This window comes from Oryctolagus cuniculus, chromosome 15 (assembly GCF_051225735.1).
Source record: "Oryctolagus cuniculus isolate XC-2025 breed Fujian yellow rabbit chromosome 15, ASM5122573v1, whole genome shotgun sequence".
In the NCBI taxonomy this organism is placed as follows: Eukaryota; Metazoa; Chordata; class Mammalia; order Lagomorpha; family Leporidae; genus Oryctolagus; species Oryctolagus cuniculus.
The window spans coordinates 93,979,526-94,002,531 of record NC_142881.1 but is presented as its reverse complement, the minus strand read 5'-3'; positions in this window follow the sequence as shown (position 1 = coordinate 94,002,531).

The following is a 23,006-nucleotide window of genomic DNA, read 5'->3' as shown; positions in this document are numbered from 1 at the left end:
GATGTTAATTATAAGTGTAGGTGTTGATGAATCCACCATAGTTTACTGTGGTATTTTTGGTTAAATTTTAAATCATTCCTGATTGCAAACTGATGAGTATCATAACATTTGTGGCAGTGAAGTGTGTTCATAACTTACATTCCTAATTTCTCTGAATTCTGAATGATTCAAGCTGGACATGGAAAGAAGTCAAAATGTAAGCTTTCTAGCCCACAGAGTTGTTGGTCTTGGTGCTTAGCAACAAAGATTCCCTTCCATTGCCCTAGTACATTACATTGCATCCTTACCTAGTCACTTACAGAGCACAGGTTTTTTGCTAAATTTACAGTATAAAAAAGGGCAGACAAGAACTCATGTTCTCTCATAGGCATCCTAGAAAAGTGCTAAATAAAGAAAAGGGGGGGGTGGTAGCTCATTGCCTCTTTCCAATATCTCCATTCATGCAAGTCATTCATAAATCCCACATAGAGGAACAAGTGAGCAGGGGTCAGGAGCAGTGCTCTAATGATTAGGAATTTTACTTTGTGGAGGGGTTGTATCCTTGTCAGCCTACATTCAAAAAAGATACTCTGTCCCAGGAAAACAAGAAGACTAGGAAAGTCAGCATACCCAAATTATTTCTTTTAATTTTAAAGACTCTCTCGTGTCCAACTGTGGTCACTATGTTAAAAGGAATATTTAGAAGAATGTGACAATTTTGAATGTTGAGCAAGGAGTTGCTCTCCTATGACACGGGTGAATCTATTGTAAGAACAATATGCATGAGTACATTCTTATAGAATATTTCTGCAGTGGTTTTTGATTTCTTACAGATTTGAGTTTTATAAAATGATGCCAAATCATAATATCTACTTGTTTACTCAAGAGACACAAATATTTTCCTTTAAAGTGAAGAAACAAATTGTAAATGTTGAGAAGCAATTAATTCTAGTGTGTGGTAATTTGCAGTAACCAGTAAGGATAGCTAAAATACATATATATATATATATATATATATGTACAAATTTAAAATGCAAACCAAGAAGTGAAAAATGTTTTTGTTACTTTAAAAATGAACATTACAAATTCTCTCCTTAAAATATATTTCACCAGTGACGTGGCTCACAAGGCTAATCCTCTGCTGGCACCCCAGGTTCTAGTCCCAGTTGGGGTGCTGGTTCTGTCCTGGTTGTTCCTCTTCCAGTCCATCTCTCTGCTGTGGCCCAGGAGAGCAGTGGAGGATGTCCCAAGTGCTTGGGCCCTGCACCCACATAGGATATCGGGAGGCCATGGTGGCCATTTGGGGGGTGAACCAATGGAAGGAAGACCTTTCTCTCTGTCTCTCTCTCTCTCACTGTCTAACTCTGCTTGGCAAAAAATAAATAAATAAATAAATAAATAAGTTATGCTTTGTACACTCTCAGTTCTTATTCTGAAGATGTTAAAGTGTATCACATTTTTATTGAGAAGCAAAGAAAAATGTTTCATTTTAGAATATTAAAAACATACAATTTTAAATTTTGCTGAACAATTTGTAATAGTTGAATTTGTATTTTTAGGCATAAATATGTTTTATTCTTGATGTATTATTACAGATATATTATTTTAATGGTAGTGGAATGTATGAGGTAAATGATCCAGCAGAAATGTTTTCATTAGATCAAACTTTCCATGGGGTACCTAAACTTAGAATGAGTTTGATATCACAACACTATTTACATTCTCTGTAAGAAAAATAAAGGATATTTGTCAATAGATTTCAAATCACAGAATGAGACAGTCCAATTTATTTTTGGTTCTCAGTGATGTATTGCTGTGTTTTATAACACCATGCATTCATGAAAAATAGATTTTTATTCAAAAGTTCACATTTGTACCACATTTTTTTTCTGTAGGTCTAAAATTTTTCTAAAGGTCAATCTTTCTATAAAAAAGTTCATATGTGTTGCCTGATGTAATCAATTTTTTTCTAGATTTATTTTTATTTATTTGAAAGACAGAGTTACATAGAGAGGTAGAGACAGAGAGAAAAGTCTTCAATCTGCTGGTTCACTTCCCAATTGGCTGCAAAAGCCAGAGCTGAGATGATCTGAAGCCCAGAGCTGGGTGCTTTTCTCAGGTCTCCCACATGGGTGCAGGGGTCCAAGGACTTGAGCCATCCTCTGATGCTTTCCCAGGTGCATTAGCAAGGAGCCAGGTCAGAAATGGAGCAACTGGGACTCAAACCAGCACCCATATGGGATGCTGGTACCATAGGCCGGTGTTTTAACATGCTGTGCCACAGCACTGGCCCCTGTAATCAATTTCTAAAGTGTATACACTGACAAGAAGAATTACACAAAGTACACTCATCTAACAAGGCATATCTTTGCTAAATTTAAAGACAATGACTTTACCTGCTACACCTAATGCTAGCCTTAAGTATTTGGTTTGAAGCAATACTCATCTTCAGTTTTCATAGGTTTTATCAGAAAGTATCATTTGATAGTAAATCCTTTTAGTGAATATATGAAATAGATCAAACATTGAATTTGTGAAAAAAAATGCTGTCATTCAGATCATGCCAAGTCTAAGGCTTTGCCACTTCATGATTATATATCCTTGGGCAAACCAGTTACTTACCTCTTCATGCCTCAGTTGCATTTTCTTTAAAGTTAAGATAACAGGAGCTACCTCCATTTTTCTGGAAACATAAAATTCTGGAAACATCACCTGGTATAAAATAAATGTTAGCAATTATTATTATTATCTATTCATATTTTCCTAAATAAAGGTATTTAAATATCTGTGCCTTTATGCTTAATGTTGTAGTGTACACATTTAGACACAACTCAAAATTTATTTGAAATTATATACATTCAATTTTTGTAAAACTTCATATTTTGCTTGACATGGTAACTCAAACTGGATTCAATTCATTTTAATTTGATGAGTGAGCCATTTCTTATCTAATTCCCTAGATAATATAACTTATTCACTCGTTTGTGCTTTGTGATGATACCTGCCTCTTTTTCAAAACAGTAACTAAACTGCATCATTTTAGGTCAAAAATAAATCAATAGAGTAAATTGGTATTTAAAGAAAGGGACTATTCTTTGACAGTAATCTTAAACTAGCATATTGATGCACTTTGGTAAATGCATTGGAGACTTGCTGATTGTGTATGTGCATTTGTGAATGTATGTATGGTACATGGGTGTGTGTGTGTGTGTGTGTGTGTGCTCAATTTAAACCTACAATAAAATTGTAGCATTATACAAAGAAATAATTCTAGAAAATCATGGTTTGCAATAATTTTTGCTCTTTGGAGATTATGATGTTTAGATGATGCCTAAAAAGTTCCTGTGAATTTTTTTCAGAATTCTAGTAATATACAGCACTGAAATTCATACAGAAGGGGAACATAGTTGGGTTCAAAGATATCATTAGACTACAGAACCAATCAGCCATAATTCAGGCCCCCAAATTAAACTACTTGTATGATAAAATTTAAGTAGTTGTATTGATGTCACATATTGTTTGCAAACAAATGTATCTTTTTAAAAATTATTTATTTATTTATTTGAAAGCCAGATTTACACAGAGAGAGAAGAAGAGGCAGACAGGAGAGAGAGAGGTCTTCCATCTGCTGGTTCACTCCCCAATTGACTGCAATGACTAGACCTGCACTGACCCAAAGCCAGGAGCCAGGAGCTTCTTCTGGGTCCCCCATGTGAGTTCTGGGGCCCATGGACTTGGACCATCTTCCAGTGCTTTCCCAGGCCTTAGCAGAGAGCTGGCTCAGAAGTGGAGCAGCCGGGACTCGAACCAGCATCAATTTGGGATGCTAGCAGTGCCAGGCTGCAGCTTTACCCGCTATGCCACAGTGCCAACCCCAAATGTATCTTAATATAACTGTATTTGATAAACACATAACATTAGTGTTGAAAGAATAAATACTTATAAACCTCAATGAAGGCAATTTGTCATTAGGTAACAAAACCATGAAATACTATTCAATTGATTTCTAGTCCAGATATTTTTTCATAAAGAAATTTTAAACAGAATTATATTGATGCCAAAATATTCACAATAGAATGATTCCCAAAAGTGCAAACATATGGTAGTCATTTACATTGGATGATGCTTGATGAAATTCATCCATAAATTTAATGTAGTCTATCATTTAATAAATCCTTTAAATTAATTGAATTAGTTGAGGATATGCTTTGAATAGTGTCTATAAAAAGTGTAGGGCAATAATTTATACTGACAATCATTTAATGTGTAGAAATCAATGCCCATAATGTTAATTGTATGATAGAATTATAGATTTTCTTGAAACTTTCAATATTCTTGTTTTCCATGCTTCCTTGTTTTACAATGAGAAAAACATTTAAAAAATTACTTGAGAGGGAGAGACAGTAGCAGAGCTCTCATCTGTTGGTTCACTTCTCAAACACCAACAACGTAGATCTGAGTCAGCCTAAAGCTAGGAGCTGGAACTCAATGCAAGGCTCCCACATGAGTGGGGAACCCTACTACCTGACCAGTCAGCACTGCCTCTCAGGGTCTGTGCTGGCAGGAGAGTGGAGTAAGCATCCGGAGCCAAGATGTGAAGCCAAGTACTCCAACGTGGGACACTGTTCCCAAATGGCATCTTTTTAAAAAAGATTTATTCCTTTATTTAGGAGGCAGAGAGAGAGAGAGAGAGAGCGGTCTTCCATCCTCAGGGTTTTTCTCCAAATAGCTGCAATGGCCAGAACTGGGCCAATCAAATGCCAGGAGCCAGGAGCTTCCTTCAGGTCTCCCATGTGGATGCAGGGGCCCAAACCCTTGTGCCATCTTCAACTACTTTCCCAGGCCTTAAGCAGATAGCTGGATCAGAAGAGGAGCAATCAGGACATAAACTGACACCCATATGGGTTGTCAGGGCTGCAGGTGGAGGCTTAACCTACTAAACTGCAGCACCATCCCCCCAAAATGGCATCTTAACTGCTAAGCACAATGCCTTCCCAATGTTATCTTCATTAGAAAAAAAGGTATACCTGCATCCTTTTTGTAAGTTTGACTCTGAGTCGAACTATAGGAACTAGTTGTCTCCCTCCCTCAGGCTGGGCTGGTTGTCTAGAACACTCTGGGTCACCACTGACCCCAGGCCTCTTGGGTAGACCCCCTCATGCAGCACAGTCCCCTAGCCCATGGTGGGGCATGAGTGGAGAGGGGTGGTGAGGACCAGGGCAGCACTAAATCAGGTGACCGTGGAATTACTCTGGGCAAGGCTGGTGGATCACACTGCGGCTGGTGATTGGGAGCACATACCACTGATGCAGATTCTCATGGTTGGGAAGCAGCAGCTCAGTGGCCAGTGCCTCACACACACATTCCACTGGTTGACTGGCTGCAGGCTCTGCCTGTGCCCACAGCATAGAGCAGGTGGAGCAACTACCTGAATGAGGAGAGGGCAGATGGCACGCAGCATAGCCATAAGTAATGGAGGAAACAATTTCTCAAAGGTCAGAAGAGTTTGAATTTCTGGAGCAAAACTGCAAAGTACTTTTAAGACGCTCAAAGTCAGTGACTTGCAACTGGGTGTCTGATTTTACAAAATTCCTTGAAAACAGACCCATTGCATAAGTATCTGACATGTCAGAGGGAGAGAATCTGACTCTGAGGACATCCTATTTTCATTTCCACATTTTGTTGACTCTACCTTACAGCCACTCAGAATTTGAACCCTAATGTCAATCTGATTGCACCATCTACTTCAAGTAAAATACCTCAAGTCATTTTCCAATCCAGTGAAGCTGCACATTGCTGCACCATTCAGAGGAAGAAAACATCCCAATGTCTCTCCTCCAAGTTGCCCAAGACTCATGCAATCAGTGTGTTGCATCCTGCAGCTGATGCCCACCTTTGTAGCCACCGATCCTGCCAGTAAATGCAGCCAGCATCTCCAAGTGTTAAGGACAACCCCTTTCAAAGAATCCACCTAAATGTAACACTGCAAGGGAAAAACATACCTTGTGCAGCTGGGTCACCAAACAGATGTGAGTGAAACAGTGGCAGAAGTTGATGAAAAAGAGGGTGCTCACTTTGACTTTTCTGTGCCTACCTCAGAGACAGTCATGTATAGATATCAGCTGGCCCATGTCCTCAGGACAAAAGCTGATGATGGGTTCTCAGGTGCCCAAAGCAGCTGTCATATCTTTTGTAACTCAGTGCTTTTTACAAAGCCCATAGCTGCCAATGGTGAGCTCAGATGATACCAGGCTCTCCCATTGCCTCCATTCCTGGGTTTTCCCATTTAGCAGCTAAAGTCTTTTCTCAGATTGACTCTTCCAGAATAAGAAGTCCCATCTGTAGTTATCCAGGATGTGACAAGACCTACTTTAAAATTTCTCATGTGGGACCACAGCTGTGTTGTCTGCAATAGCCTGCATCACCTATGGGTGCCAGTTCAAGTCCTGGCTGCTCTGTTTTGGATCCAGCTGCCTGCTAATATACCTGGAAAAGCAGTGCAAGATAGCCCCAGTACTTGGGCCCCTGCACTCACATGGGAGACCCAGATGAAGATCCTGGCTCCTGGTTTCAGCCTGGCCCAGCCCTGACCATTGTGGCCATTTAGGGAATGAACCAGTGGATGGAAGATCTCTATCTCACTCTTGCTTTCTGTAATTCTGACTTTCAAACAAACAAATAAATAAATAAATCTTTAAAAAACTCTCATGTGATAGTCCCCAGGACAACACATACAGGAAAAAACCCTTTTAGCTGTAAGTGGAGAGGTTGTGAAAGGTGGTTTGCCCCTTCAGATGCACTGTCCATGGCCCTTCAGGCCAGGGCTTTAACCCATTGCACAACAGCGCCGGCCCCAGTTTTTATCCTTTTTAAGGAATGACCATACTGTTCTCCATAACATCTGTACTAATTTGTGTTTTCACCCACCATATATGAAGGCTTTCTTTTCCCATATGCTCTCTAGCATTTGTTATTTTTTATCATTTTGGCATAAAGATGATATAGTATTGTTCATGGTTTTGTGTACTTTTAAATCAGATAATTTGTTTATTAAATATTTGTTTATTTGAAAGGTGGATTTAGAGAGAGAGGGAAAGACAGAGATAGCTTTCATCTGCTGGCTCACACCCCAGAGTTTCAACAGCTGAGCCTGGGGCATGCTGAAGTCAGGAGCTTCATCCAAGTCTCCCACGTGAGTGGCAAGGACCCAAGTCCTTCGTCCATCTTCTGCTGGTTTCCCAGGTGTTTAGCAGTGAGCTAAATTGGAAGTGGAGATTCCTAAACTCAAAGTGGAACTCACATGATATGCTGGCCTCACAGATTGCAGCTTACCCCACTTAGCCACAATGCCAGCCCCTCTATCAATTTAATTCCTCAAAAATAGGTCAGTAATGTTGGCATCCATCTCATTTTTTCTCTGTTATTATTCAACTTATTGATGTCTTATTTTTGTTCACATTATTCCTCTCAATTGCTCTACCTGAGGTGAGTAGGGCTGCTGTGTTGCTTAAATGCAGTGTATGCTTTAGATTACTCATTTACTGAGTGCATGTCATTCACATAGCACTTCACTGAAGTTCTACTATGTCCCAAATCCTCTTCTAGGCACAGAATTCAGACCACTTTTCTCTCAGGCCTAGATCTTGCCTTTAACATACTATTTGGAATTTAGTAGCTCATGAAATCTGCAGACTGCATAAATGAATGAATATTTTGAGGGCTGTGCTTTCATGGAGGAACTTCATAAGAGACAGAAGGAATAAAATAAATCAAAAGTATCCACAGTATATAGAATGTATACTATTTTACAAGTCACAGAGAAGAGGAAGAAGAAGGAAAGTAGTGAGACTAGAAAGTTTGTGGCAAGACTAACAGGCACTGGTCGAGAACTTAATAAGCCCATTAGGAAAGCAGTAAGGTTTCTTTACCCCCCTGTAGACTCTGCTCTCCAGAGGTGAACAGGGTCCTCTAAACCCACTTGCTGCACACACAAAAACCTGAGCATTATATTCTCCCACAGGTGTTGGAGACTGATATTGTGTTCTGATTTATATTTACATAATGGCTAGTGACATTGGGCATATTCACATGTTTTGACCATTTACATTTCTTCTGAGAAATGTCTATTCAGATCCTTGCCTGTTTCTTCACTGTATTTTTTGGAGTTTTTCCAATTTATGTAAATGTTCTGGAAATCTGTAAACATTCAGAGTTTTAATTTTTCCTGCCATTCTGTTCGCTGTATCTACACTCTGATGTTTACTTTGTTGTGAAGAAGTATCTTAGTTTGATATACTCAAATGTCTCTGTTTTTATTTTCGTTACTATTGCTATTGGAATCTTACCCAAAAGCTATTGTCTGTTGACAATATTTAGAGTTTCCCTATGTTTACTTGGGGTTTGGTCTTACGATTAGATTTTTAATTCACTGTGAGTTCACTTTCACATAGTGTAAGAGATGTTGGAGTCTATTTTCAGGCTTCTACATATGGATAATCAAGTTCCTCTGCACCACTTGTGAAAGAGATTCTTCTTTCTCCAGGTCATTTTAGTTTCTTTGTTAAATATGAGTTGCTGGTAGAAATTTGGGTTTATTTCTATGCTACCTATTCTTGTCCATTGAACTATGTGTCTGTTATTATGTCAGTGCTAAAAACCTCTTCTTTTTGTTTTTTTTTGCAGTTTATTTATTTATTTGAAAGGCAGAATTACAGAGACGTAGAGGCAGAGAGAGAGAGGTCTTCCATTCACTGGTTTACTCCCCAAATGGCCACAATGGCCGAAGCTGTGTTGATGTGAATCCAAGTGTCAGGAGCCTCTTCCAGGTCTCTATGCAGGTGCAGGGGCCCAAAGACGTTGGCCATTTTCTACTTTTTTCTCAGGCTATAACAGAGAGGGGTATAAGAAGTGGAGCAGCTGGGAAACATACTGGCACCCATATGAGATGCCGGCACTGCAGACGGTGACTTTACCTGCTTTGTCATAGTGCTGACCCTTGTAATATGTCTTAAAATATGGTGTGATGTCTCCAGCTTTTTTTTGCTTTATAATATTGCTTTAGATGTGAAGCATCTCTCATGTTTCTATATGAATTTTAGCATCATTTTTTCCAGCTCTGAGAAGAACATCGTCGGTATGTTGATTGGGATTGCATTGAATTTGCAAATTGCTTTTGGTAGTATGGACATTTTGATATTATTCTTCCCATTCACAAACACAAGTTTTCTGTGAGACTGTCAAAAAGCCTTGACAAAAATTGGACTTTATTACACAAAACTTGATCACTTTTGGGGATCATTTAAATCCATATTTTTGCACTAATATTTGATAAATAATGAAAGACTTTCTCTGAGCATTTTAGTAGGAGAAATTAAAATATTTATTTTATTTTATCAATTTCTTCAAATATTGTTTAGATGTGATATTCAAATATTGTTTAGAGCCATTGTCTGTATTCCCTCTAAATTAGGATCTTTTTGCTTTTTGCCTGTTAAACTTGCCCTTGATTCAACAACCCTTTTTAATGTAATGTAAACTGAAAATGTCATTTCATAACCTAAAAAAAATGACAAAGAAGGAAAAAGAAGGGAGGGAGGTTGAGTATATAATTATGTTCTCTGAATTCTTTCTATAAACCATATTGAATCTTTTAAAATGTAATTAAAATTAAAACTCTAAATTGGACCATTATGACCAATATTTAAAACAAGTGACTAAAAACTGTAGATGTCTTCAATTTTGATTATCATTCTTATTTAGACTATCTGAAAGAAATCCGGTTTCTCACTTTAAAATATACCAATGTATTAGAATTCAGTATTAAATGACTTTGTTTAAAAGTGTTATTTAATCTATTGCTTTAAGTGGTAATACTATGGCCATTGTAAAACAAAATCCTTATCATTTTTCATAAAACAGAAAGGGCCTTTAAAACATCATCACTAAAAATATTAAGAGACCCAAAATATAACATTGTTAAAACCCAAGTGATACCATTCAAAATTTTCAAATATGCAGGGATGGTTCATGTCAAGTAACTAAATAATTGTTAAGTGTATATATGTAATAGCTTCTATAAATTTTTTTGACAAGGGCTGGCACTGTGGCATAGTGGGTGAGGCTGCCACCTGCAGTGCTGGTATTCCATAGGGACATCAGTTCAAGACCTGGCTGCTCCACTCCCTATCCAGCTCTCTGCTATGGCCTGGGAAAGCACTATAAAATGGTCCAAGTCCTTGGACCCTGAACCTGCATAGGAGACCAGGAAGAGGCTCCTGGCTCCTGCCTTCTAGTCAGCACAGATCCAGCCATGGAGGCCAACTGTGGAGTGAACCAGTGAATGGAAGACCACTCTCTGCCTCTCCTTCTCTCTCTGTGTAATTCTGACTTTCAAATAATATAAATAAATCTTTAAAAACTTCTTTTGGCAAATAGATGAAGCTATTTGTTATACATTTCAAATAAATAGCAAACATACTAGAAAAATATATTGAATAAAATTTAAGCAACTCATAGCTATACACAGAAATTTCTCACCAAAACAACATAGCAACCACTAAATTTCCAAACTTAATTTTCCACAACTTAGAATGTTTAACTCCAGAAGGAGTACTAAATTGACAGAACAGTGGCCTATGTATCAGGATACCTAATTCTAATACAGAATTATACCTGCTACAACTTACCTATGTGACCTTGAACAATTCACTTTACTTCTCTGGGCCTTGGCATTTAGCATCCTCATGTGATAAAGGAGGCTTGGATAATATCAGTTGTACTCAAGATAGACTTCAATGATCTCTCAGTTTCCAAACAGGCACCTTAAGGGAAAGTAATACTTTAGATCAAAGCTTAAATTTTTAAATATAAATATATTTTAAACTTGTCGCTCCCCGTCTTTGTGGAGGAACGACACAGGACCCTGCGCTGTTCTTTCGTCTGCTCGGCCCTCCCCGGGTTTGCTGCTGGTTCTTCCCGGGTTGGCTACTGACCCTTCCACCTCTGTGGAAGGGCGGTTCCCCCTGCCACATTCCCCACTTCCGCGGGGGAGTGGCACACCGCCGGCCGGCTCTCTCGGGGGCTGCACACGTGTTCCTTCAGATGGATGTTCCCCTTAGATGTTCCTGGTGCATGTTGTCTCTCTCCTCCTTTATAGTCCTCTTCCGCCAATCCCAACTCGGCTGCCCACACGCCGAGTACGCTGCTCTCCTCCAATCAGGAGCAGGATCAGCTCCTGGAGGTCATCACTCAAGTTGGCAAGAGGCAGCTGCGTAGAAGCTGTTTCCTCCTCTCCCAGTGCCATATTGTGGGAGAGCAGATGCATAGAATAAGTCTTAATTCCAGTAACTTAGTCTAGTCCGAGTTGCTCCCCACAAAACTGTTTCTACAACTAGTACAAAACAACACATTCAAATGTGTACCATGCCACTTTTCAATATTTGGGAATAATTAATGCATCATTTTAGAGCATTGTCTTGAGGCCAGGCCCGTGGTGTAGCCAGTAAAGCCACTGCATGCAGTGTGGGCATCCCATATGGAGGCCGGTTCAAGTCCCGGCTGCTCCACTTTCCATCCAGCTCTCTGCTAGAGCCTGGGAGAGCAGTAGGAAGTTGCCCCAAGTCCTTGGGCCCCTGAATCTGCATGGGAGACCCTGAAGAGGTCCTGGCTCCTGGCTTCAGATTGGCATATCTCTGACCTTTTAGGCCTTCTGGGGAGTGAACCAGCAGATGGAGGACCTCTCTCTCTCTCTCTTCCTCTTGTTCACTATCTGTGTAACTCTGACTTCCAAATAAATAAATAAATCTTTTAAAAAATCAAAAAAAATATTGTCTTGCACACAGTGAACCACTAAGTACAAGATATTACTAGTAATATTAGATTGAAATATTGAAGCAAACTAGGCAATAAGCTTTAAGATGCAAATTAACCAAGAAATATAATCTCAAATTTCTGTGTTCAACAAGGTAGTCTCTTTTTCACTACTAACTTTATACTGAATAAGATATTTTGATATTTTGTTAAGAGTAAATTTATCGGGGGCCAGCACCGTGGCTCACTTGGTTAGTTCTCTGTGTGTGGTGCTGGTATCCCATCTGGGCAAAGGGTTCTAGTCCTGGTTGCTCCTCTTTCAGTCCAGCTCTCTGCTATGGCCCGGGAAGGCAGTGGAGGATGGCCCAAGTGCTTGGGCCCTGCACCCACATGGGAGACCTGACTCCTGGCTTTGGATAGGCACAGCTCCAACTGTGGTGGCCATTTGGGGAGTGAACCAATGGAAGGAAGACCTTTCTGTCTTTCTCACTGTCTATAACTCTACCTGTCAAATAAAAAAATTATTAGTTTTTCATAAAAACTGCAGTATTGAAAAAGTTCTAAAATCCCTCTAATTCTAAATGTCTGTGACTGCTAACTCATTAGCACATATTGCATTCTTTATATCTGGGTAATCATGATAATTCACTTTTAAATGATTAACAGATCTGCTGTTACATATAAATGCATGCTTTACCGAAAATCATACAATAAGCAGGCTACATACTTTACTTCAAGTAAAACTGCCATATCCAGTCCTACAGTTGTAAATAAGACAGTTTCAATTGTTCAGCATTATCAATTATAAATTCCAATAGCATAGCAATAGTCATAAGAATAAAGGGGCCGATGCTGTGGTGTAGCAAGTAAAGCTGTGGCTTGCAGTGCTGACATCCCACATGGGTGCCAGTTCAAGTCCTGGCTACTCAAATTACTATCCAGCTTTTTAGGCAAGTAAGACTTACTATCAAGCAGTAGAGGATGACCCAGACCCTTGGGCTCCTGCACCTGCATAGGAGACCCAAAAGAAGCTACTGGCTCCTGGCTTTGGATCGGCACAGCTCCAGCCATTGTGGCCAAATCAGGAGTGAACCAGTGGTTGGAAGGCTGCTCTCTCTCTCTCTCCTTCTCTGTGTGTGTAACTCTGATTTTCAAGTAAAATAAATAAATCTTTTTTAAAAAAGGACTAAATAAAAAGGAAGGTGAAGATTACAAAATTGTTTAACTTTTATTTAAGAAATATAAATTTCCAAAGTACAGCTTTTGGATTACAGTGGCTTCCCCTCCCCCATAACTTCCCTCCCACCCATAACCCTCCTATTTCCTGCTCCCTCTCCCATCCCAGAATATTACAAAATTGTATGAAGGACATTTGTACAGTATACAAATATACTGATTTCTAATGTAATATTTGAATACTTGAAGCAGGAAGGCTAAGTACTTCTTTGCCAAAATAACATGTTTTGTCCAGTGTAAAACCCATTTGCCATCCCAATCCGCAAAGGGATTTGGGGCAATAAGGAAAAAAGAAGTCCACACATGCAGAAATGTTAAGCAAAACAAAATAGAGAATGTATTTAGTTTCGTGCAAATCACATGAGAATTAATAGTATTCCACCAATTTCCAACAAATATTTTTAACTGTAATGAATGAATGAATTTTCAGTTACATAGCAGAAAACTTCTACCCTCTCCCATAAAACTGAAAGAGAAACTTTTTAAAATTAAAAACTGATGAAAAAATTCTGCAATACACGTTAATGTTAAGTAGCCCAGCAGAGTTTATTTAGAAATACAAACACACACACACAGAAAATAAATACATTAAAATCTTACTGAATAGCTCAGTAATAGTTCAGGATCCAATATAGTGTGCAAAAGATTCTGGATTTCCCAGTCACTTTGTATAGGAAATGATTTGCTTTGCTATGTAGCATGTAACTTTAGATTCCTGAACACCTCCACTGAGTCCCAGCAAATACAGGAACACAGCTGTTGAATCATTCATTTTCTGGATTTGGGAATATCAAAGAATTAATGAGTATAGAAAGCTGTACAGCAGAGACCAAGAATATCCAAGGGAGGTCAGGAAAACCAATTGAACAAGTCAAAATACTATGAATGTATACTGAATGCTCTGTTTTTAATATGTCTTACTTACCTAAAAAGACATGAGGGCTATTGCTCTCTCTCTTAATACAACTAAGGAGAAGATATCACCAATGCTCAAGAAAAATGAATAGACAGCAGAGCTAATACAAAATCCCAAAAATCCAAAATAGAAAAACTGGATATGCACTCCTTACACACATCCTGAAGTGGCAATGAAGTAGAACAAATCTAAAATTGGAAAAAATTATTTTTTTAAAGATTTATTTATTTATTTGAAAGTCAGAGTTACACAGAGAGAGGCAGAGAAGAGAGAGGGGTCTTCCATCCACTGGTTCACTCCCCAGTTGGCTAAAATGGCCAGAGTTGTGCTGATCCAAAGCCAGGAGCAAGGAGCTTCTTCCAGGTCTCTCACATGGGTGCAGGGGCCCAGGACTTGGGCCATTTTCTACTGCTTTCCCAGGCTATAGCAGAGATCTGGATCTATATGAGATGCCAGAACTGCAAGTGGTGGCTCTACCCACTACGCCACACTGCTGGCCATGAAAATTCTTGTCAAATTAAGAACATTTAACCTTTGTTTTAGAATGAATTATTAAAATATCTAAACTGGGGGAATACATAATTTCTTTCTTTAAAAATCAGAAGAGAAAAACAACACTTCAAGGCTACTGTGACACCACACAGAAGGAATGGAGAATCATGACCTCAATTAGCCTAGGGACAGAATAAAAGGGAGGGAAATAGGAACAACAGAATTAAGATGAATAAGCTTTGACAGCTGAGAGAATCTAAATGTAAAGAAAAGGCATGCAGTTAACTGAAACAATAGAGATAAGTCTGAGAGGAAAAAACATTGTTAAGACATATTAATGGGGCCAGAGCTGTGGCTTAATAAAGTCAAAAAAATCTAAAATTTGTTTTTAAATTATATAATTAAAAAAGATAAAAAAGATGTTCAAACTTAAGTCTTTACAGCATAAGATATACATCAATTTTCCCAGGTTCTATTTGCATTTATTAACAAAGTTTCATGGGTATAATCACTAGAGTGGCTCCAATAAGTCTTTTTATAAAAATTATTTTTTTATTTTGACAGGCAGAGTGGACAGTGAGAGAGAGAGACAGAGAGAAAGGTCTTCCTTTTTCTGTTGGTTTACCCCCCAGTGGCTGCTGTGGCCAGTGTGCTGCGGCCGGCACACTGTGCTGATCCAAAGCCAGGAGCCAGGTGCTTCCTCCTGGTCTCCCATGCAGGTGCAGGGCCCAAGCACTTGGGCCATCCTCCACTTCACTCCTGGGCCATAGCAGAGAGCTGGACTAGAAGAGGAGCAACTGGGACAGAATCTGGTGCTCCCACCAGGACTAGAACTTGGTGTGCCTGAGCCACAGGTGGAGGATTAGCCTATTGAGCCATGGCGCCTGCCTCCAATAAGTCTTAACCTTGGATGCAACTAAATTTAACAAGGATACTCAATAGGAATTTTAGAAGAATTCCAAAATATGTATCAGAATAAAAATAAATATTTTACTTGGTACATCTCATTATTACTATACTATTGTCTAAATTTCCAATTGTCAGATGTACTAAAAAAATCCCAGAAGCAGCAGAGTTGGTCCAACATGATGAGGAATAAAATAAAGTTTTTCAGTTACAACTTGCCTAGAGAAAATGAGAATTTGCAGATCCCAGATTAAAATAACCAAGAAGGCCCAATAAAAGAAAACTCAATGTCTTCATACACTAACATTTATTACCTCAGATTTATTTAACAAAAAGGTGATTATTCCAGCTATATCCCATTAGGTAGCCCAATTTTACCTGCTAAATCCAGTAAAAAAAAAGCACCTCATGATATATTACTAAAATAATATTGCTATATGCCATCCACCATGTCCACTGTACCTTATACCTAATGTTAAAAGATCTGATAAAAATCAATAGATAAATGATGTGTCTTAACCAAGTGTGGCAAATGTGTTTTATTCAAAGTTTTTCCAAAAACCCCTCAGTCTCAGTTTGCCTTCACCTTGAAAAGACACTTCTGAGGTTTACAAATCAGTCCAGCTTCTTTGGGCCTCCCTCCAATGAAAGGGGCTAAAATCCGTCAAAATAAACTCTAGGCACTGTCCTTGTGCTCCCAGTGACTTTTTCACTCTAGGGGCTCACAAACCTTCTGAATTCTTTAGATCACCTGTGATATCCATTTGTTCTCAAAGATGCAAGTAATTTCCCCTCTTGGAACCTTGTTATTAACTGTGCTGTATGAGAAATGAAGTCTCCTACACACCTTGTGCTTACAATTCTCCAAATCATGTTGTCTGCTAGGACTTTGGCCATGAATATAGGACAGCAATACCTGAACATGATTACTGAGATCTCCTTAATAAAGGATAGATTGGGACCAGCACTGTGGTGCAGTGGTGTAATCCTTTACCTGCAGTGCTGGTACCCCATATGTGTACCAGTTCTAGTCCCCATTTCCCATCCAGGTCTCTGCAATAGCCTGGGAAAGCCATAGAAGCTGTTCCAAGTGCTTTGCTCCCTGCCAAAATGTGGGAGACCTGGAAGCTCCTAGCTCAGATTGGCCCAGCTCCAGACATTGCAGTCATTAGGGGAGTAAATGAGCATACGGAAGACATTTCTCTCTGTCTCTTCCTCTCACTGTCTGTAAGTACACCTGTCAAATAAATAAATAAATTATTTATATATATATATTTATTTATATTTGCATGTATATAAATATATTCATATATATTCTATCGTTTGAGGTAAGTCAGCTTGAGCATGTCCCGAATTGCACATCTCTTCCCTCTCTTACTCCCACTCTTATATTTAACAGAGATCACTTTTCAGTTAAGTTTCAACACTTGAGAATAACTGTGTATTGATTACAGTATTCAACCAAAAATATTAAGTAGAACAAATAAACAACAAAAATACTGAGAGGGATAACGTGTTAAGTTGTTCATCAATAGTCAGGACAAGGGCTGATCAAGTCACCGTTTCTCATAGTGTTCATTTCACTTTAACAGGTTTCCTTTTAATATATAATAATTATAAACAGATAATATCCAAGATGGCGGAATAGTGATGGTGCACACTGATAGTCCGGGAAAATTTAGTTTAATAAAAGTGGAGTTACGGTACCCTCAGAAAAAGGATCAGGAAAAAAATTGCAGAGGAAACTCTTCCAGAGCTAGTGGCTGTGACTCAGAGGACCTACTGTGAGAGCAGGGTCGCCCACCGTGCGGAAGCCGAACCGCGGGAGCTGCAGAGTCTGAGCGCCAGTGCGGGAAGGGGAGTCGATGTGACACAGACACCAGTGGGGAGAGGAGGGACGCCCAGGGCTCTGAGTCCACACATCGGTGCTGGAAGCGGAGGTGAGCTCAGTAACCGGAGACATTGATGGGGAAACGGCAGACAGAATTTTAGAGGGGAGCAGGCTTTGAAGTGGGAAAGTTCAATAGACTGACTTCAGGAGAGAAGGAAAAAGAAAAAGGTGGGGGCGTACTGGTACAGACAAATTCCTCTCTCCCCCAACCTTGCAAAGGCGAGCAAGAGACAAAGAGCGGGGATATACATAATAAAAGGGGAGAGTTAAGGCTACAATTCAGTAGCATAGCCAACCCAGTGGGAGTCCACAGGAGAAACGGAGCCTGCACAGACTCTTTGGGTAGAAGCCAGAGATCGGAAGCTAAATACCATCCATTCTGCTCAGCCTTGCAGTATTATTTAGCTCCTGAATAAAAAATAAAATAAAATAAAATAAAATAAATGAATAAATAAATAGAGAGAATTACCACACATAACCTGAGGGTGTCACCTTTGCACATCTGTAACCCTGAAGAACCAAGCAGAGCTCTCAGGGCACACCCATATCAAGCCTCCAAGGCTCCTCCAACAGCAGGCAGTCCACTTAACACGGACATAGTATAAAAAAAAAAAACACACCTCACAGTGAGGGGAAAAGAATTAACCATGCCAAGCCAAGCAATAAACACAGAAATCAAGGGAACAAGATCAACGATGACACTATGATGCCTCCAAATAAACAAAACACCCCAAGCCAAGATTATGAAGATGATGAGATAGATGAAATGCAAGATACGGATTTCAAAAAATTTATGATAAGAACATTTAGAAGTTTTCAAAAGCAAATCCTTGAACTACAGAAATCCTTATTGGACAGGATTGAAAATCTCTCTCGTGAAAATGAAATTTTAAGGAAGAATCAAAATGAAATGCAGAAACTAGTAGAACAAGAAAGTGTGATAGTGAAGAGAAATCAAAATGAAATGAAGAGCTCAATAGATGAAATGACAAACACATTAGAGAGCCTTAAAAACAGAATGGGGGAAGCAGAAGAGAGAATATCGGACTTAGAAGACAGAGAACAGGAAAGGATACAGTCAAACCAAAGAAAAGAAGAGGAAATTAGAAATCTAAAAAATATTGTTGGGAATCTACAGGATACTATTAAAAAAACCAACATTCGGGTTCTAGGAGTTCCTGAAGGCATGGAGAGAGAGAAAGGATTGGAAGGCCTTTTTAGTGAGATACTAGCAGAGAACTTTCCAGATTTGGAGAAGGACAGAGACATCCTAGTACAGGAAGCTCATAGAACCCCCAATAAACATGACCAAAAGAGATCCTTACCACGACACAATGTAATTAAACTCACCACAGTGAAACATAAAGAAAAGATCCTAAAATGTGCAAGAGAGATTACTCTCAGAGGATCTCCAATCAGACTCACAGCAGACTTCTCATCAGAAACCCTACAAGCTAGGAGGGAATGGCGAGACATAGCACAGGTGCTAAGAGAGAAAAATTGCCAGCCCAGAATATTATATCCTGCTAAGCTCTCATTTGTGAATGAAGGTGAAATAAAGAACTTTCATAGCAAACAGAAATTAAAAGACTTTGCTGCCACTCGTCCAGCCCTGCAAAAGATACTTAAAGATGTGCTACACTCAGAAACACAGAAACACGGCAATCAATATGAAAGAAGGTAAAGGAAGAACACCTACCAGTAAAAGAGCATGGGAAGCTCAAAGCATATACTAAAAAATATCTCCGGGAAAATGGCAGGGCAAAGTCACTATGTATCAATAGTCACATTAAACATTAATGGACTTAACTCTTCAGTTAAAAGACACCGTTTGGCTGACTGGCTTAAGGAACAACACCCAACTATTTGTTGCCTACAAGAAACACATCTCTCTAACAAAGATGCAGGCAGACTGAAAGTGAAAGGTTGGAAAAAGATATTCCATGGCAACAAAAAACAAAAAAATCAGGTGTAGCCATATTAATATCAGACAAAATAAACTTTAATACAAAAACTGTTAAGAGAGACAAAGAGGGGCACTATATAATGATTAAGGGTTCAATTCAACAAGAAGATGTAACTATTATAAATGTATATGCACCTAATTACAGGGCACAGGTCTATTTAAAAGATATGTTAAGGGACTTAAAGGGAGACTTAGATTCCAATACAATAGTACTGGGGGACTTCAATACTCCACTCTCAGAAATAGATAGATCATCCAGCAGAAGGTCAACAAGGAAACAGCAGATTTAATCGACACTATTGCCCAAATGGATCTAACAGATATCTACAGAACTTTCAATCCTACATCTAAAGACTTTACATTCTTCTCAGCACTGCATGGAATCTTCTCTAGGATTGATCACATACTAGGTCATAAAGGAAGTCTCACCAAATTTAAAAGAATTAGAATCATACCATGCAGCTTCTAAGACCACAGCAGAATGAAGCTGGAAATTAGCAACTCAGGAAACCCCAGAAAGTATGCAAACACATGGAGACTGAACAGCATGCTCCTGAATGAACACTGGGTCATTCAAGAAATCAAAAGAGAAATCAGAAACTTTCTGCAAGTAAATGAGGATAACAACACAACATATCAAACTTATGGGATACAGCAAAAGCAGTATTGAGAGGCAAGTTTATAGCAATAGGGGACTATATCAAGAAATTGGAAAGGCACCAAATGAATGAGCTTTCAGCACATCTCAAGGACCTAGAAAAACTGCAGCAAACCAGACCCAAATCTAGTAGGAGAAAAAAATAATTAAAATCAGAGAAGAAATTAACAGGACTGAATCCAAGAAAACATTACAAAAAATCAGCCAAGCGAAGAGCTGGTCTTTTGAAAAAATAAACAAAATTGACACCCCATTGGCCCAACTAACTAAAAAAAGAAGGGAAAAGACCCAATTCAATAAAATCAGAGGTGAAAAATGAAACATAACAAGAGGCACCACAGAAATAAAAAGAATCATCAGAAATTACTACAAGGACTTGTATGCCAGCAAACAGGAAAACCTATCAGAAATGGATAGATTCCTGGACACATGCAATCTACCTAAATTGAACCATGAAGACATAGAAAACCTAAACAGACCCATAACTAAGACAGAAATTGAAACAGTAATAAAGGCCCTCCCAACAAAGGAAAGCCCAGGACCAGATGGATTCACTGCTGAATTCTACCAGACATTTAAAGAAGAACTAATCCCATTTCTTCTCAAACTATTCAGAACAATTGAAGAAGAGGGAATCCTCCCAAATTCTTTCTACGAAGCCGGCATCACCTTAATCCCTAAGCCAGAGAACGATGCAGCACTGAAAGAAAATTATAGACCAATATCCCTGATGAACATAGACGCAAAAATCCTCAATAAAATTCTCGCCAATAGAATACAACAACACATCAGGAAAATCATCCACCCAGACCAAGTGGGATTTATCCCTGGTATGCAGGGATGGTTCAACATTCGCAAATCAATCAATGTGATTCACCACATTAACAGACTGCAGAAGAAAAACCATATGATTATCTCAATAGATGCAGAGAAAGCATTCGATAAAATTCAACACCCTTTCATGATAAAAACTCTAAGCAAATTGGGTATAGAAGGAACATTCCTCAATATAATCAAAGCAATTTATGAAAAACCCACGGCCAGCATCCTATTGAATGGGGAAAAGTTGGAAGCATTTCCACTGAGATCTGGTACCAGACAGGGATGCCCACTCTCACCACTGCTATTTAACATAGTTCTGGAAGTTTTAGCCAGAGCCATCAGACAAGAAAAAGAAATTAAAGGAATACAAATTGAGAAGGAAGAAGCCAAACTATCCCTCTTTGCAGATGATATGATTCTTTACTTAGAGGATCCAAAGAACTCTACTAAGAGGCTATTGGAACACATAGAGGAGTTTGGCAAAGTAGCAGGATATAAAATCAATGCACAAAAATCAGCAGCCTTTGTATACACAAGCAATGCCATGGCTGAGAAAGAACTGCTAAGATCAATCCCATTCACAATAGCTACAAAAACAATCGAATAACTTGGAATGAACTTAACCAAGGACGTTAAAGATCTCTACGATGAGAATTACAAAATCTTAAAGAAAGAAACAGAATAGGATACCAAAAAATGGAAAAATCTTCCATGCTCATGGATTGGAAGAATCAACATCATCAAAATCTCCATTCTCCCAAAAGCAATTTATAGATTCAATGCAATCCCAAACAAGATACCAAAGACATTCTTCTCAGATCTAGAAAAAATGATTCTGAAATTCATATGGAGGCAAAAGAGACCTCTAATAGCTAAAGAAATCTTGTACAACAAAAACAAAGCTGGAGGCATCACAAAACCACATTTCAGGACATACTACAGGGCAGTTGTAATCAAAACAGCATGGCACTGGTACAGAAACAGATGGATAGACCAAAGGAACAGAATTGAAACAACAGAAATCAACCCAAACATCTACAGCCAACTTATGTTTGATCAAGGATCTAAAACCAATTCCTGGAGCAAGGACAGTCTATTCAATAAATGGTGCTGGGAAAGCTGGATTTCCACGTGCAGAAGCATGAAGCAAGACCCTTACCTTACACCTTACACAAAAATCTACTCAACATGGATTAAAGACCTAAATCTATGACCTGACACCATCAAGTTATTAGAGAACATTGGAGAAACCCTTTAAGATATTGGCACAGGGAAAGAGTTTCTGGAAAAGACCCAGGAGGCACAGGCAGTCAAAGCCAAAATTAACATTTGGGATTGCATCAAATTGAGAAGTTTCTGTACTGCAAAAGAAACAGTCAGGAGATTGAAGAGACAACCAACATAATGTGAAAATATATTTGCAAACTATGCAACAGATAAAGGGTTGATAACCAGAATCTACAAAGAGATCAAGAAACTCCGCAAGATCAAAACCAACAACCCACTTAAGAGATGGGCCTAGGACCTCAATAGACATTTTTCAAAAGAGGAAATCCAAATGGCCAACAGGCACATGAAAAAATGTTCAAGGTCGCTAGCAATCAGGGAAATGCAAATCAAAACCACAATGAGGTTTCACCTCACCCCGGTTAGAATGGCTCACATGCAGAAATCTACCAACAACAGATGCTGGCAAGGATGTGAGGAAAAAGGGACACTAACCCACTGTTGGTGGGAATGCAAGCTGGTCAAGCCACTATGGAAATCAGTCTGGAGATTCTTCAGAAACCTGAATATAACCCTACCGTTTGACCCAGCCATCCCACTCCTTGGAATTTACCCAAAGGAATTTAAATTGGCAAACAAAAAAGCGGTCTGCACCCTAATGTTTATTGCAGCACAATTCACAATAGCCAAGACCTGGAACCAACCTAAATGCCCATCAACGGTAGACTGGATAAAGAAATTATGGGATATGTACTCTTTAGAATACTATACCGCAGTAAGAAACAACGAAATCCAGTCATTTGCAACAAAATGGAGGAATCTGGAACACATCACGCTGAGTGAAATAAGCCAGTCCCAAAGGGACAAATACCATATTTTCTCCCTGATTGGTAACAACTGAATGAACACCAAATGGAAACCTGTTGAAGTGAAATGGACACTATAAGAAACGGTGACTTAATCAGCATAGCCCTGACTGTTAATGAACAACTTAATACATTATCCCTCTTAGTAGTTGTTTTTGTCTTTTCTACTTAATATGACCGGTTTAATTCTGTAATTAATACACAGTTATTTTTAAGTGTTGAAATTTAACTGAAATGTG